Source organism: Pleurodeles waltl, chromosome 5 (genome assembly GCF_031143425.1).
Source record: "Pleurodeles waltl isolate 20211129_DDA chromosome 5, aPleWal1.hap1.20221129, whole genome shotgun sequence".
NCBI lineage: Eukaryota > Metazoa > Chordata > Amphibia > Caudata > Salamandridae > Pleurodeles > Pleurodeles waltl.
The window spans coordinates 1,839,815,460-1,839,833,237 of record NC_090444.1 but is presented as its reverse complement, the minus strand read 5'-3'; the positions used below and the strand labels follow the sequence as shown (position 1 = coordinate 1,839,833,237).

Below are 17,778 nucleotides of genomic sequence, written 5' to 3'. Positions count from 1 at the left end.
GAGGTTTGGCTACCTAGGAAGGAGGATTTGCTACTAAGAGAGGTAAGAGCCTATCAGAAGGAGTCTCTGATGTCACCTGCTGGCACTGGCCACTCAGAGCAGTCCAGTGTGCCAGCAACACGTTCGTTTCCAAGATGGCAGAGGTCTGGGGCACACTGGAGGAGCTCTGGGCACCTCCCCTGGGAGGTGCAGGTCAGGGGAGTGGTCACTCCCCTTTCCTTTGTCCAGTTTCACGCCAGAGCAGGGCTGGGGGATCCCTAAACCGGTGTGGACTGGCTTATGCAGAGATGGGCAGCATCTGTGCCCATCAAAGCATTTCCAGAGGCTGGGGGAGGCTACTCCTCCCCAGCCATCAAACCTATTTCCAAAGGGAGAGGGTGTCACACCCTCTCTCAGAGGAAATCATTTGTTCTGCCTTCCTGGGCTAGGGCTGCCTGGACCCCAGGAGGGCAGAAACCTGTCTGAGGGGTTGGCAGCAGCAGCAGCTGCAGTGGAGACTCCGGAAAGGCAGTTTGGCAGTACCAGGGTTCTGTGCTAGAGACCCTAGACATTTTACATGGCCATGTTCGGAGTTACCATTGTGACGCTATACATAGGTAATGACCTATGCATAGTGCACGTGTGTAATGGTGTCCCCGCACTCACAAAGTCCGGGGAATTTGCCCTTAACAATGTGGGGGCACCTTGGCTAGTGCCAGGGTGCCCACACACTAAGTAACTTTGCACCCAACCTTCACCAGGTGAAGGTTAGACATATAGGTGACTTATAAGTTACTTAAGTGAAGTGGTAAATGGCTGTGAAATAACGTGGACGTTATTTCACTCAGGCTGCACTGGCAGGCCTGTGTAAGAATAGTCAGATCTCCCTATGGGTGGCAAAAGAAATGCTGCAGTCCATAGGGATCTCCTGGAACCCCAATACCCTGGGTACCTCAGTACCATATACTAGGGAATTATAAGGGTGTTCCAGTATGCCAATGTCAATTGGTGAAATTGGTCACTAGCCTGTTAGTGACAATTTGGAAAGCAGAGAGAGCATAACCACTGAGGTTCTAGTTAGCAGAGCCTCAGTGAGACAGTTAGGCATCACACAGGGAACACATACATATAGGCCACAAACTTATGAGCAATGGGGTCCTGGCTAGCAGGGTCCTAGTGACACATAACAAACATACTGACAACATAGGGTTTTCAGTATGAGCACTGGGCCCTGGCTAGCAGGATCCCAGTGAGACAGTGAAAACACCCTGACATATACTCACAAAAAGGCCAAAAGTGGGGGTAATAAGGCTAGAAAGAGGCTACTTTCTCACAGGTAGCCATAAAGAGTATATGGGCTGGGAGCCTGTCAATTAGGAACTCCACAGTTCCATAACGGCTGCACTGAAATCTGGGAAGTTTGGTATCAAACGTCTCAGCACAATAAATGCACACTGATGCCAGTGTGGGATTTAGTGTAAAATTCACCCAGAGGGCATCTTAAAGATGCCCCCTGAATACCAGTCCCACTCCTAGTGCTAGGCTGACCAGTTTCTGCCAGCCTGCCAAAACCAGACAAGTTTCTGGCCACATGGGCTGAGTGCCTTTGTCACTCTGTTGCCAGGAACAAAGCCGGTACTGGGTAAAGGTGATTCTCACCTCCCCCTGCAGGAACTGTAACACCTGGCGGTGAGCCTCAAAGGCTCATGCCTTTTATTACAGCACCCTAGGGCATCCCAGCTAGTGGAGATGCATGCCCCTCCGGCCACTGCCCCCACTTTTGGCAGCAAGGCTGGAGGAGATAATGAGAAAAACAAGGAGGAGTCACCCACCAGTCAGGACAGCCCCTAAGGTGCCCTGAGCTGAGGTGATCCCTGCCTTTATAAATCCTCCATCTTGAGTTTGGAGAATTCCCCCAATAGGAATAGGGATGTGCCCCCCTCCCCTGAGGAAGGACGCAGCAAGAGGGTGTAGCCACCCTATAGGACAGTAGCCATTGGCTACTGCCCCCCAGACCTAAACACCCACTAAATGTAATATTTAGGGGCACTCCGGAACCCAGGAAATCAGATTACTGCAACCTACATCAAGAAGAAGGAGTGCTGACATGATAGCCTCGCAGAGACAAAGGAGACGACAACTGACTTGGCCCCAGCCCTACCGGCCTGTCTCCAGACACAACAAACCTGCAATGCTACACATCCGACAGGGACCAGTGACGTCTGAGGACTCAGAGGACTGCCCTGAACCCGAAGGGCCAAGAAACTCCTGTGAACAGCGGCACTGTTCAAAAACTGCAACAACTATGGAACTTTAAAGCAACTTTCAAAGAACTCTCTCTTCCCGCCGGAAGCGTGAGACTTCCCACTCTGCATCTGACGCCCCCGGCTCAAGCTCCAGAGAACCAACACCGCAGAGAGGACTCCCAGGTGACTATGACGATTTGGGTTCCCTGAGTCGACCCCTCTGCACCCCCACAGCGATTCCTGGAGAGAGGATCCAGAGGCTCCCCCTGACCGCGACTGCCTGGTAACAAGGAACACGACGCCTAGACCAAGCACTGCACCTTCAGCCCCCAGGACCGAGAGGAACCACATTCCAGTGCAGGAGTGACCAGCAGGCGGCACTCTTCCTAGCCCAGTCGGTGGCTGGCCAGAGAAGCCCCCCTGTGCCCTGATTGCATCGCCTAAGTGACCCCCGGGTCCCTCCATTGCTCTCAATAGCAAACCCAACACCTACTTTGCCTTCTGCACCCGGCCGCCCATGTGCCGCGGAGGGTCTGTTTGGTAGGCTTGTGAGTGCTCCCCCGAGTGTTCTACAAAACTCCCCAGGTCTGCTCCCCGAGGACCCAGGTACTTACCTGTAAGCAGACTAGGACTGGAGCACCCCTGTTCTTCATAGGCGCCTATGTGTTTTGGGCTCTTCTTTGATTGTTGCACCTGACGGGCCCGGTGTTGCTGGTGCTGTGACTTTGGGGTTGCCTTGAACCCCCAACGGTGGGCTGCCTATGCCCAGGAGACTGTGTAAGTGCTTTACTTACCTGAGAAACCTAACCAAACTTACCTCCCCCAGGAACTGTTGATTTTTGCACGGTGTCCACTTTTAAAATAGCTTATTGACATTTTAACCTAAACTGTGTGTACTACTGTTTTAAATCAAAGTTCTATACTTACCTGTGTGAAGTACCTTGCATTTTATGTACCTACCTCAAATCTTGAATCTTGTGGTTCTAAAATAAATTAAGAAAATATATTTTTCTATATAAAAACTATTGGCCTGGAGGTAAGTCTTTGAGTATGTGTTCCTCATTTATTGACTGTATGTGTACAACAAATGCTTAACACTACCCTCTGGTAAGCCTACTGCTCAACCACACTACCACAAAATAGAGCATTAGTATTTTCTAATTTTGCCACGATCAAACTCTAAGGGGAACCCTTGGACTCTGTGCACACTATCTCTCATTTTGAGATAGTATATACAGAGCCGACTTCCTACATTGGTGGATCAGTGGTGGGGTCTAAGACTTTGCATTTGCTGGACTACTCAGCCAATACCTGATCACACGACTAAATTCCAAAAATTGTCATCAGAAATAGATTTTTGCAATTTGAACTATTTTTCTAAATTTTTAAAAGTCGTGCTAGGGCCTTGTGTAAGTCCCTGTTAGCATTTCTTTTAGAGTTTAAATGTTTGGATTTAAGTTCTAGAAGTAGTTTTTAGATTCTTAAAAATTAATCCCAACTTTTAGAGTGATAATGTCTAGCACAGATGAGATGGTGGTGGAACTCAACCTCACCCTTTACCTGCATCTAGGGATGCCAGAGTTAATGTCTCCCTGTAAGCTAAAAAAGAGCTTTTGGCAGAGTTCACAAGGGACCACCCCTCTGAGGATACTCATTCTGATGGGGAAGTTAGTGACCAGGAGGAAGATCTCCTCCCTCCTGTCCGAACTAGGGAGAACAGGGTTCCTCAAACCCTGACTCCACAATTCATAGGGCAGCCTTAATGAAGAGGACCTCCTGTTAGCCAGGATGGCCAAAAGATTGGCTTTGGAGAAGCAGCTCCTAGCCATAGAAAGGGAAAGACAAGAGATGGGTTTAACTTCCATCAATGGTGGCAGCAACATAAATAGGGTCAGAGAGAATACTGACACCCTAACAACCCCCAAAGGGATTGGAAGAAAATATGAAGATGGTGATGACATCACAAAATGGTTCACAGCTTTTAAGAGGGCTTGTGCAACCAGAAATGTAAACAGATCTCACTGGAGTGCTCTCCTTTGGAAAATGTTGACTAGAAAGTATAGGGATAGGCTCCTCACACTCTCTGGTAAAGATGCAGAATCTTCGGGCCTCATGAAGGCTACCCTAATTGAGGGCTTTGTATTCTCAACTGAGGAGTACAGGATTAGGTTCAGGGGGGCTCAAAAATACTGGAGCCAGACCTGGGTTGATTTTGTTGACTTCTAAGTCAAAACACTAGATGGTTGGATAGCTGGCAGTGGTTTAAATGTTAAATGATTTTGACGGGCTGTATAACTTACTTATGAAAGAACATCTGTTAAGTAATTGTTTCAATGACAAACTGCATCAACATCTGGTAGACATAGGTCCAATTTCTCCCCAAGAGTTGGGAAAGAAAGCAGACCACTGGGTCAAGACTAGGGTGACCAAGACTTCCACAGGGGGTGACCAAAAGAAAGGGGTCACAAAGCCTCCCCAGGGGAAGAGTGGTGAGACATACAAGGGCAAAAGTAAAGAGCCTTCTACAGGGCCCCAAAGAACTGCTCAGGAGGGTGGTCCCAGAGCCTCTTCACAGTCCACAAATGGGTATAAGGGTAAACATTTTGAACCCTTAAGGCCCAAGAAGGCTTGGTGTCGAAACTGTAGGCAGCATCAACACCAAACTGGAGACAAGGCCTGTCCAAAGAAAAGTCCCACAACAAATACTACTCCAGTTAGCAATGGAATAGCCAGTCTCCAGGTGGGATCAACAGTGTGCCCAGAGCAAATCAGGGTTCACACTGAAGCTACATTAGTCTCTGCGGGACGGGTGGATTTAGTCACACTTGCTGCCTGGCGGCCTAACATGCAAAATACAGGCAGAAGCTCTTAATCAATGGGACTAAAGTAGAAGCCCCGAGGGATACAGGTGCCAGTGTCACCAGAGTAGCCTCCCCCAGCCTCTGGAAATGCTTTAATGGGCACAGATGCTGCCCATATCTGCATAAGCCAGTCTACACCGGTTTAGGGATCCCCCAGCCCTGCTCTGGCGCGAAACTGGACAAAGGAAAGGGGAGTAACCACTCCCCTGACCTGCACCTCCCAGGGGAGGTGCCCAGAGCTCCTCCAGTGTGCCCCAGACCTCTGCCATCTTGGAAACAGAGGTGTTGCTGGCACACTGGACTGCTCTGAGTGGCCAGTGCCAGCAGGTGACATCAGAGACTCCTTCTGATAGTCTCTTACCTCTCTTAGTAGCCAATTCTCCTTCCTAGGTAGCCAAACCTCCTTTTCTGGCTATTTAGGGTCTCTGCTTTGGGGGATTCTTCAGATACTGAATGCAAGAGCTCACCAGAGTTCCTCTGCATCTCCCTCTTCACCTTCTGCCAAAGGATTGACTGCTGACTGCTCAGGACGCCTGCAGAACCGCAACAAAGTAGCAAAGACGACTACTGCAACCTTGTATCGCTTCATCCTGCCGGCTTTTTCGACTGCTTCCTGGTGGTGCATGCTCTGGGGGTAGCCTGCCTCATTTCTTCACCAGGAGCTCTGAAGAAATCTCCCGTGGGTCGACGGAATCTTCCCCCTGCAACCGCAGGCAACAAAAGACTGCATCACCAGTTCTCTGGGTCCCCTCTCAGCACGACGAGCGTGGTCCCTGGAACTCAGCAACTCTGTCCAAGTGACTCCCACAGTCCAGTGACTCTTCAGTCCAAGTTTGGTGGAGGTAAGTCCTTGCCTCCCCACGCTAGACTGCATTGCTGGGTACCGCGTGATTTGCAGGCGCTCCACTCCTCTTCTCAATGCCTGTTCTGGTACTTCTGCGGGTGCTGCCTGCTTCTGTGAGGACTCCCTGACTTGCTTGGCGCCCCCTCTGTCTCCTCATCCAAGTGGCGATATCCTGGTCCCTCCTGGGCCACAGCAGCATCCAAAAACCCTAACGGCAACCCTTGCAGCTAGCAAGGCTTGTTTGCGGTCTTTCTGCGTGGGAACACCTCTGCAAGCTTCTTCACGACGTGGGACATCCATCCTCCAAAGGGGAAGTTCCTAGTCCTCTTCATTCTTGCAAAACACCAAGCTTCTTCCATCCGGTGGCAGCTTCCTTGCACCCTCAGCTGGCATTTCCAGGGATCCTGCCCACTCTCGACACTGTCGCAACTCTTGGACTTGGTCCCCTTGTCTTACAGGTACTCAGGTCCGGAAATCCACTGTTATTGGATTGCTGGTGTTGGTTTCCCTTGCAGAATCCCCCTATCACGACTTCTGTGCTCTCTGGGGGTTGTAGGAGCACTTTACACCTACCTTACAGGGTCTTGGGGTGGGCTATTGTTCTAACCCTCACTGTTTTCTTACAGTCCCAGCGACTCTCTACAAGCTCACATAGATTTGGGGTCCATTCGTGGTTCGCATTCCACTTTTGGAGTATATGGTTCGTGTTGCCCCTATACCTATGTGCTCCTATTGCAATCTATTGTAACTTTACACTGCTTGCATTACTTCCTTTTGCTATTACTGCATAATTTTGGTATCGTGTACATATATCTTGTGTATATTTGGCCTCCTCATACTGAGGGTACTCACTGAGATACTTTTGGCATATTGTCATAAAAATAAAGTACCATTATTTTTAGTATATCTGTGTATTGTGTTTTCTTATGATATTGTGCATATGACACCAGTGGTATAGTAGGAGCTTTGCATGTCTCCTAGTTCAGCCTAAGCTTCTCTGCTAAAGCTACCTTCTATCAGCCTAAGCTGCTAGAATCACCTCTTCTACACTAATAAGGGATAACTGGACCTGGCACAAGGTGTAAGTACCTCTGGTACCCAGTACAAGCCAGGCCAGCCTCCTACAATGACATTCACCTTGCTGGACATTCGGGACAAACCAAGACATGAGAGAGATTAGTCAACTATTTCTACTGGCCCAATATGTCCCAGAAGGTAAAGCAGTTTTGAACCTCCTGTGCCACCTGTCAAGCCAGTGGTAGGACAGGTGGCCATTCAAAGGCCCCCCTCATTCCACTTCCAGTGGTCGGGGTCCCCTTTGAGAGAGTGGGAGTGGACATAGTGGGTCCACTTGAACCTCCCACAGCATCAGGGAACCAGTATATCCTGGTAGTAGTGGAGGTGGTTTTTGACAGAAGTACCAACTTCATGTCAGCTTTCCTAAAGCACATTTGGAATGAGTGTGGGGTGACTTATAAATTCACCACACCATACCATCCACAAACCAATGGTCTTATGGAGAGATTTAACAAGACATTGAAGGGCATGATCATGGGGCTCCATGAAAACTCAAAAGGACATGGGATGTCCTCTTTCCATGCCTGCTTTTCGCCTACAGAGAGGTGCCACGGAAGGGAGTAGGGTTTTCCCCCCTTTGAGCTTCTGTTTGGCTATCCTGTTAGGGGACCACTGGCACCTGTAAAAGAAGGCTGGGAGAGACCTCTCCATGAGCCTAAACAAGATGTGGTGGATTATGTACTAGGCCTACATTCAAGGATGGCAGAGTACATGGAAAAGCCAAGCAAAAAGCTTGAGGCCAGCCAACAACTCCAGAAGTTGTGGTATGACCAAAAGGCTGCTATGGTTGAGTTTCAGCCAGGGCGGAAAATCTGGGTTCTGACCAAGTCAAAGAAAGCATCAAAGTGGAAGTCCACAAGATGAAGGAATTGGGAGTGATTGAGCACTCTGACAGTCCCTGGGCTAGCCCAGTGGTCTTGGTCCCCAAACCTCACACCAAAGATGGCAAGAAAGAGATGAGGTTTTGTGTTGACTACAGAGGGCTCAACTCTGTCACCAAGACAGATGCTCACCCCATCCCAAGGGCAGATGAGCCCATAGAGAAATTAGGTGCAGCCAAATACTTAAGTACCTTTGACTTGACAGCAGGGTACTGGCAAATAAAAATGGCACCTGGAGCAAAAGAGAAAACAGCATTCTCTACACCTGATGGGCACTACAGTTTACTGTGATGCCCTTTGGTTTAAATAATGCCCCTGCCACCTTCCAAAGGTTGGTGAATCAAGTCCTTGCTGGTCTGGAGTTGTTTAGTGCAGCTTATCTTGATGATATTGATGACTTTCGCTCCAACTGGCAGGATCATCTGGTCTACCCAAAGAAGGTTTTGCAGGCCCTGCAAACAGCAGGCCTCTCTATCAAGGCATCTACATGTCAGCTAGGGCAGGGAACTGTGGTTTACTTGGGACACCTTGGAGGTGGAGGCCAAGTTCAGCCACTCCAACCCAAGATCCAGAGTATTCTGGACTGGGTAGCTCCAAAAACCCAGACTCAAGTCAGGGCATTCCTTGGCTTGACTGGGTACTATAGGAGGCTTGTGAAGGGATATGGATCAATAGTGACACCCCTCACAGAACTGACTTCTAAGAAAATGCCCAAGAAAGTAAACTTGACCGTGGCTGCCTTGGACACCCTGAAGCAAGGTATGTGTACAGCACCAGTTCTGAAAGCTCCAGATTATTCTAAGCAGTTCATAGTGCAGACTGATGCTTCTGAGCATGGGATAGGAACAGTCATGTCCCAAACAAATAATGATGGCCTTGACCAGCCTGTTGCTTTTATTAGCAGGAGGTCGGAGTGCTATTGAGAGGGATGCCTTTGCTGTGGTTTGGTCCCTGAAGAAGTTGAGACCATACATTTTTGGTACTCACTTCACAATTCAACCTGACCACAGACCTCTCAGATGGCTGATGCAAATGAAAGGAGAAAACCCTAAACTGTTGAGGTGGTCAATATCCCTACAGGGAATGGACTTTGTAGTGGAACACAGACATGGGACTGCCCATGCTAATGCTGATAGCCTTTCCAGGTTCTTCCACTTAGACAAGAAGACTCTCTTGGGAAAGGCTAGTCTCATTCTCTTTTGTTTAGGGGGGGAGGGGGTGTGAGGAAATGCTTTCCTTGGCCGGTAGGGCTGGGGCCAAGTCAGTTATCGTCTCCGTCGTCTCTGCGGGGCTTTCAGGTCATCAGTCCTTCTTCTTGTTGTAGGTTGCAGGAATCTGATTTCCTGGGTTCAGGGTCGCCCCTAAATACTGAATTTAGGGGTGTGTTTAAGTCTGGGGGCAGTAGCCAATGGCTACTGCCCTGGAGGGTGGCTACACCCTGTAGGAGGCTGGACTGGCTTGTAGTGAGTACCAAGGGGTACTTGCACCTTGCACCAGGTCCAGTTATCCCTTATTAGTGTATAGGGTGTCTAGCAGCTTAGGCTGATAGATAATGGTAGCTTAGCAGAGCAGCTTAGGCTGAACTAGGAGACGTGTGAAGCTACTACAGTACCACTTAGTGTCATATGCACGATATCATAAGAAAACACAATACACAGTTATACTAAAAATAAAGGTACTTTATTTTTATGACAATATGCCAAAGTATCTTAGAGTGTACCCTCAGTGAGAGGATAGGAAATATACACAAGATATATATACACAATAGCAAAAATATGCAGTATAGTCTTAGAAAACAGTGCAAACAATGTATAGTTACAATAGGATGCAATGGGGAAACATAGGGATAGGGGCAACACAAACCATATACTCCAAAAGTGGAATGCGAACCACGAATGGACCCCCAAACCTATGTGACCTTGTAGAGGGTCGCTGGTACTATTAGAAAATAGTGAGAGTTAGAAAAATAACCCTCCCCAAGACCCTGAAAAGTGAGTGCAAAGTGCACTGAAGTTCCCCTAAGGACAAAGAAGTCGTGTTAGAGGAATAATGCAGGAAAGACACAAACCAACAATGCAACAACGATGGATTTCCAATCTAGGGTACCTGTGGAACAAGGGGACCAAGTCCAAAAGTCACAAGCAAGTCGGAGATGGGCATATGCCCAGGAAATGCCAGCTGTGGATGCAAAGAAGCTTCTACTGGACAGAAGAAGCAGAGGTTTCTGCAGGAACGCGAAGGGCTAGAGACTTCCCCTTTGGAGGACGGATCCCCCTCGCCTTGTAGAGTCGTGCAGAAGTGTTTTCCCGCCGAAAGAACGCCAACAAGCCTTGCTAGCTGCAAATCGTGCAGTTAGCGTTTTTGGACGCTGCTGCGGCCCAGGAGGGACCAGGAGGTCGCAAATTGGACCAGGAGGTAGAGGGGACGTCGAGCAAGACAAGGAGCCCTCTTAGCAGCAGGTAGCACCCGGAGAAGTGCCAGAAACAGGCACTACGAGGATGCGTGAAACGGTGCTCACCCGAAGTTACACAAAGGAGTCCCACGTCGCCAGAGACCAACTTAGAAAGTCGTGCAATGCAGGTTAGAGTGCCGTGGACCCAGGCTTGGCTGTGCACAAAGGATTTCCGCCGGAAGTGCACAGGGGCCGGAGTAGCTGCAAAAGTCGCGGTTCCCAGCAATGCAGTCTAGCGAGGTGAGGCAAGGACTTACCTCCACCAAACTTGGACTGAAGAGTCACTGGACTGTGGGGGTCACTTGGACAGAGTTGCTGGATTCGAGGGACCTCGCTCGTCGTGCTGAGAGGAGACCCAAGGGACCGGTAATGCAGCTTTTTGGTGCCTGCGGTTGCAGGGGGAAGATTCCGTCGACCCACGGGAGATTTCTTCGGAGCTTCTAGTGCAGAGAGGAGGCAGACTACCCCCACAGCATGCACCACCAGGAAAACAGTCGAGAAGGCGGCAGGATCAGCGTTACAGAGTTGCAGTAGTCGTCTTTGCTACTATGTTGCAGGTTTGCAGGCTTCCAGCGCGGTCAGCAGTCGATTCCTTGGCAGAAGGTGAAGAGAGAGATGCAGAGGAACTCGGATGAGCTCTTGCATTCGTTATCTAAAGTTTCCCCAGAGACAGAGACCCTAAATAGCCAGAAAAGAGGGTTTGGCTACCTAGGAGAGAGGATAGGCTAGCAACACCTGAAGGAGCCTATCACAAGGAGTCTCTGACGTCACCTGGTGGCACTGGCCACTCAGAGCAGTCCAGTGTGCCAGCAGCACCTCTGTTTCCAAGATGGCAGAGGTCTGGAGCACACTGGAGGAGCTCTGGACACCTCCCAGGGGAGGTGCAGGTCAGGGGAGTGGTCACTCCCCTTTCCTTTGTCCAGTTTCGTGCCAGAGCAGGGCTAAGGGGTCCCCTGAACCGGTGTAGACTGGCTTATGCAGAATTGGGCACCTCTGTGCCCAACAAAGCATTTCCAGAGGCTGGGGGAGGCTACTCCTCCCCTGCCTTCACACCATTTTCCAAAGGGAGAGGGTGTCACACCCTCTCTCAGAGGAAGTTCTTTGTTCTGCCATCCTGGGCCAGGCCTGGCTGGACCCCAGGAGGGCAGATGCCTGTCTGAGGGGTTGGCAGCAGCTGCAGTGAAGCCCCAGGAAGGGCAGTTTGGCAGTACCAGGGTCTGTGCTACAGACCACTGGGATCATGGGATTGTGCCAACTATGCCAGGATGGCATAGAGGGGGCAATTCCATGATCATAGACATGTTACATGGCCATATTCGGAGTTACCATTGTGAAGCTACATATAGGTAGTGACCTATATGTAGTGCACGCGTGTAATGGTGTCCCCGCACTCACAAAGTTCAGGGAATTGGCTCTGAACAATGTGGGGGCACCTTGGCTAGTGCCAGGGTGCCCTCACACTAAGTAACTTTGCACCTAACCTTTACCAGGTAAAGGTTAGACATATAGGTGACTTATAAGTTACTTAAGTGCAGTGTAAAATGGCTGTGAAATAACGTGGACGTTATTTCACTCAGGCTGCAGTGGCAGGCCTGTGTAAGGATTGTCAGATTGTCAGATATGGATCTCCTGGAACCCCAATACCCTGGGTACCTTAGTACCATATACTAGGGATTTATAAGGGTGTTCCAGTAAGCCAATGTAAATTGGTAAAATTGGTCACTAGCCTGTTAGTGACAATTTGAAATAAATGAGAGAGCATAACCACTGAGGTTCTGGTTAGCAGAGCCTCAGTGAGACAGTTAGGCACTACACAGGGAACACACACATATAGGCCACAAACGTATGAGCACTGGGGTCCTGACTAGCAGGGTCCAAGTGACACATAACAAACATACTGAAAACATAGGGTTTTCACTATGAGCACTGGGCCCTGGCTAGCAGGATCCCAGTGAGACAGTGAAAACACCCTGGCATAAACTCACAAACAGGCCAAAAGTGGGGGTAACAAGGCTAGAAAGAGGCTACTTTCTCACACACCCTCTTTGGGCCTCCTTCCTGGGGGGAGGGGGACACATTGTAGGAAAGTACCATCTTGCCTGGCATGTTACCCCCACTTTTACTTGTGTGTCAGTTTGTTTTTGCCTGTCTCACTGGGATCCTGCTAGCCAGGACCCCAGTGCTCATAGTTTGTGGCCTTAATGTGTTCCCTGTGTGGTGCCTAACTGTGTCACTGAGACTCTGCTAACCTGATTCTCACTGCTTATGCTCTCTCTGCTTCTAAAATTGTCACTGCAGGCTAGTGACCATTTTTACCAATTCTGATTGGCACACTGGAAGACCCTTATAATTCCCTAATATATGGTACCTAGGTACCCAGGGTATTGGAGTTCCAGGAGATCCCAATGGGCTGCAGCATTTCTTTTGCCACCCATAGGGAGCTCAGACAATTCTTACACAGGACTGCCACTGCAGCCTGAGTGAAATAACGTGACTCTTGGACTTGGCGCCCTTCCTTTGCAGGTCCTCAGGTCCAGATATCCGTCTTTAGTGCTTTGCAGTCAGTTGTTACCTTTTCAGAATCTGCTATCACGACTTTAGTGTGTTTCTGGGGAAGTAGGGTAACTTTACTCCTACTTTTCAGGGTCTTGGGGTTGGGTATCTTAGACACCCTTAGTGTTTTCTTACACTCCCAGCGACCCTCTACACGCTACACTAGGCCTGGGGTCCATTCGTGGTTCGCATTCCCCTTTTAGAGTATGTGGTTTGTGTTGCCCCTAGGCCTATTGCCTCCTGTTGTATTCTACAGTGTTTGCAATACTTTTCTAACTTTTTACTTTACTGATTTTGGTTTGTGTGTATATTTTGTGTATTTTACTTACCTCCTGAGGGAGTATATCCTCTGAGATATTTCTGTCACATTGTCACTAAAATAAAGTACCTTTATTTTTAGTAACTCTGAGTATTGTGATTCTTATGATATAGTGCTATATGATATAAGTGGTATAGTAGGAGCTTTGCATGTCTCCTAGTTCAGCCTAAGCTGCTCTGCTATAACTAGCTCTATCAGCCTAAGCTGCTAGAACACTACTAATCTACTAATAGGGGATACCTGGGCCTGGCACAAGGTGTAAGTACCATCAGGTACCCACTATAAGCCAGGCCAGCCTCCTACACACATCCCTATTCCTATTGGGGGAATCCTCCAAAATCAACATGGAGGATTTCTAAAGGCAAGGGTTACCTCAGCTCAGGGCACCTTCGGGGCTGTCCTGACTGGTGGGTGACTCCTCCTTGTTTTCCTCATTATCTCCTCCAGCCTTGCCACCAAAAGTGGGGGCGGTGTCCGGTGGGGCGGGCATCTCCACTAGCTGGGATGCCCTGGGGTGCTGTAACAAAAGGCATGAGCCTTTGAGGCTCACCACCAGGTGTTACAGTTCCTGTAGTGGGAGGTGAGAAGCAGTGCAGGCTTTGTTCCTGGCCACAGAGTGACAAAGGCACTCACCTCATGTGGCCAGAAACTCGTCTGGTTGTGGCAGGCTAGCAAGACTGGTCAGCCTAACACTTTAAGTCAGACTGGCATGCAGGGGGATCTCTAAGATGCCTTCTGGGTGTATTTTACAATAAATCCCACTCTGGCATCAGTGTGCATTTATTGTGCTGAGAAGTTTGATACCAAACTTCTCAGATTTCAATGTAGCCATTATGGAACTGTGGAGTTCGTATTTGACAGACTCCCATACCATATACTCTTTATGGCTACCCTGCACTTACAATGTCTAAGGTTTTGCTTAGACACTGTAGGGGCATAGTGCTCATGCACTTATGCCCTCACCTGTGGTATAGTGCACCCTGCCTTAGGGCTGTAAGGCCTGCTAGAGGGGTGACTTACCTATGCCACAGGCAGTGAGAGGTGGGCATGGCACCCTGAGGGGAGTGCCATGTCGACTTAGTCATTTTTAGTCATTTTCTCCCCACCAGCACACACAAGCTGTGATGTAGTGTGCATGTGCTGAGTGTGGGGTATCCAGGTGGCATAAGATATGCTGGAGCCCTTAGAGACCTTCCCTGGCCACAGGGCACTTAGTACCAGGGGTACCAGTTACAAGGGACTTATCTATGCGCCAGGGCTGTACCAATTGTAGAGACAAAGGGCAAAAATTTAGGGGGTAACCATGCCATGAGAGGCATTTTCCTACATGTATAATAAGCACTTTCAAAATCATTATTTCGAGCTGGACCATCAAACAATTTCCAGTCAAGAACCTAGTTATTTCCCCTGTAAGCTCCTCCACGCCCTATTTCTCAACCCTCAGTACATACTTTCCCATGCTGCTTGTGGAGCAAATGCCCATTCGTTGAACACTACTAGCTCTGTTGCTCAGTCAAAACATCGGGAAGGCATTGCCCCCATCATATATGTCCTGCGTCAGCTTTTGAGGAGTAATGCTTGGGGCCTCCTGTCCCACAGGAGCAGCCTGATTTCTTGGTCTAGTCTTTGGAAGAAATCCTCCGGTGTCTGGCAAGATGTACTTTGGTCGGGTGTACAAAAATTCTGACAGTGTTGCCATTGTAAATATGGCTGCACATCCCATGAGTGAAAGTAGTAGTTTTCTCCAGCACTTCACATCATCCCTAACTGGTGGAGAAGGGGTTGATTTCCCCCGTTGTATCAGAATCCAGATTATTTCCCGAAGAGTTAAACAATTGGAGTATTCTATTTATAGTCTTTTCCAGCTGGGTCACGTATAGGTAGAATATCATTTGTAAATAGCAATATCCTATTGTGCCATGTCGCGTCCTATCTTAATCTTCTTACCAAAGATTTCCCTTTCAAATAAATAGCCACAGGCGCCAGCACCCGGTCGAATATCAAAGGAGAGAAGGGGCAGCCTTTGCAAATAAATGTCTCCTAGAAGGCATAACTGACTTTGACTGTGACCAGGGGAGTTATTTATAATAACTTAATCCAGGTAATACAATGTGAGACAGAGCCTATATACCCGGGCATATAGTTCCATTCATGTGTATTGTAGGAAACTGGACTGGTGTGTGGTGGGTACCTATGGTACTTACAGCTTATACCATACCTCTTAGTGAAGTGTAGGCAGTGCCTAGAAGCCAGGATTTCTAGAGGTAGCTGTGGATGAGCAGCCAAGGGTTATCTAGGAGACATGCAAAGCTCATGCAATACCACTGTAGTCACACAGCACTTAACACAGATGATAGAAAACAGTCAGATGTACAAAAATAAAGGTACTTTTGGCAGTACTTGTCCTGCGGTTTGCATAGTTGCATGATTTAGTTAAGTAAAAGAAATTTACTCCAAAGGAGTATTGTTGACATGCATGAATGACATGTTTGTAGGTGGTGTACTAAATGCAAGATTGTGTGTGAAATTGTCCTTAGATTTGTGAACAATGATATTTGTGTTGTTTTATGTCTAATTTTCTTTTTTCTTTTTAGTGGGATATCATTGGTAATTGCTGTGTCTGTGCAGAGTAGTTGCTGGTGAGTCTATATTTTTCAGGCAAATGAGAGGTATTGTTTTTTAGCAAATAACTTTTTGTGATAAAGCTACACTTTGTTTATTACTTATTTTAGACAGTGTTGGTTGTTGTTTGCCATCCATTTGTTGTTAGAAAGGATCATGGCTAGCCGCAGAGTAACCGCTCAGCAGGTTGTTGGCATGCTTTTTGAGTCATCTTCTGACCATGATTATGAGACTATATTTCCTGCAACTATGACTTGTAATCGCTATTTGCTTCTTCTTCATATGCTGCATTTTGTAGACAATGCTTTAGCCTTGCCAGGAGATCACCCTGATTGTGACCGTCTTTTTAAGATTAGGCCTGTCCTTGATCATTTTGTAAATCGGTTTTCAGAGGTGTATGTTCCAGGCAAAGAGATAAGTGTGGACGAGTCTTTGGTCCTGTTCAAGAGGCGTTTGTTTTTTAAGCAGTATATTCCTAGCAAGAGGGCACTGTATGGAATTAAATTGTATATGCTGTCAGAAAGTAGTACAGGATACGTGTATAATTTCCGGGGTCTACACTGGTAGGGATTCCAGTATTGACCCCCCTGGTTGTCCGGCCACTTTTGGAGTTAGCAAGAAAATTGTGTGGGAGCTTGGTAGACGACTGTTTAACAAAGGTCACCATTTGTAAGTAGATAATTTCTACACTGGAGTGCAGTTGTTCAAGGAGTTGTTTAGAGTGGACACTGTTGCTTGTGGCACAATCTGTTCTAAACGGAAAGGCTATCCAAAGGAGCTTGTCTGTAAAAAACTTGAGAGGGGACAGTGCAGTGCCTTGCGGAATAATGAGCTGCTAGCTCTGAAATTTTCAGACAGGAGGGATGTGTACATGCTATCTACCATCCATGATGAGAGTACTTCCCCTGTGACTGTTTGGGGTCAGGTTGTCGAAGTCCGCAAACTTGCGTGCATTTTGGACTACAATAAGCATATGGGTGGTGCTGATAGAGTAGATCAGAGGTTGGAACCTTACACTGCTCTTACGTGTGGTATAAAAAGTTGGCCATACATTTATTTCATTTGGCAACTTTTAATTATTTTATTGTGTTCAAGGATTGTTCACCTGAGTCAAGGATGAAATTAGTTAAATTTCAGGAGTCAGTGATAGAGAGCCTTATTGTGGTGGAACAGGCAAGAGTTCCTAGAGTAGCAGTGGTGGAGTATGTGGCTAGATTGAAAGATCGCCACTTTCCAGATCACATTCCTCCCACTCCCAAAAAAGACTTGCCCACTAAGAAATGTAGAGTATGTGCCAGAAGAGGTATCTGGAGGGAGAGCCGGATGTACTGCCCTGATTGTCCTTCAAAGCCTGGGCTGTGTGTGGCCGGCTGTTTCAGGAGTTACCACACCCAAAAAACATTTTGAGAAATACCGTGAACGTAAACTGCTTATTTTATATTTTCGGATGTTCAGTTCCACATTTCTGTCATGTTTTTTTTTGTTAGAGCTTTTGTGTTTGTAGCTTAGTACTTATTTTATAATTATTTAGTGGTTTCTCTGTTGTTTCTAAACAAAAAAAAGTGATGGCGGTGTGCGTGAGGTGGCGCTTGGCTGGCGGTATGCGCGGGTTGGTGCTTAGCTGGCGGTGCCAGATAAAGGTCAGTCCACACACTGCCATCAGCTAGTGTAACTGCTGTATCAGGCATGTGGGCATATGTAAGTGATAGGCCCTTGAGTGGCGCTGTCTGTCGATGCGAGTATTGTAATGTGCTGGGCCCGTGGCTGGCAGCGTGAATGGTCTTGTGCATGTCATGTATGAAAGGTGTGTGAATGGACTGTAAAGCGGTTGGTGCCTTGACGCAGCTTTACAGCTCACGAGCTGTGAGTCACTGGTTCAGTTTTTTGGCATTTCAGGTATTAACAGTGCATTTCATTTTTGTGAAATGTCTTGTTAATAAAATT

General features: G+C 47.9%; 1 protein-coding gene across 1 annotated transcript in view; it reads right to left on the bottom strand.

Moving 5' to 3' along the window:
* The window catches only part of DNAH8 (dynein axonemal heavy chain 8), a 9,979,189-nt gene that overhangs the window by 2,037,301 nt on the left and 7,924,110 nt on the right, over positions 1-17,778 (bottom strand). The gene's annotated exons all lie outside the window — the stretch shown is intronic.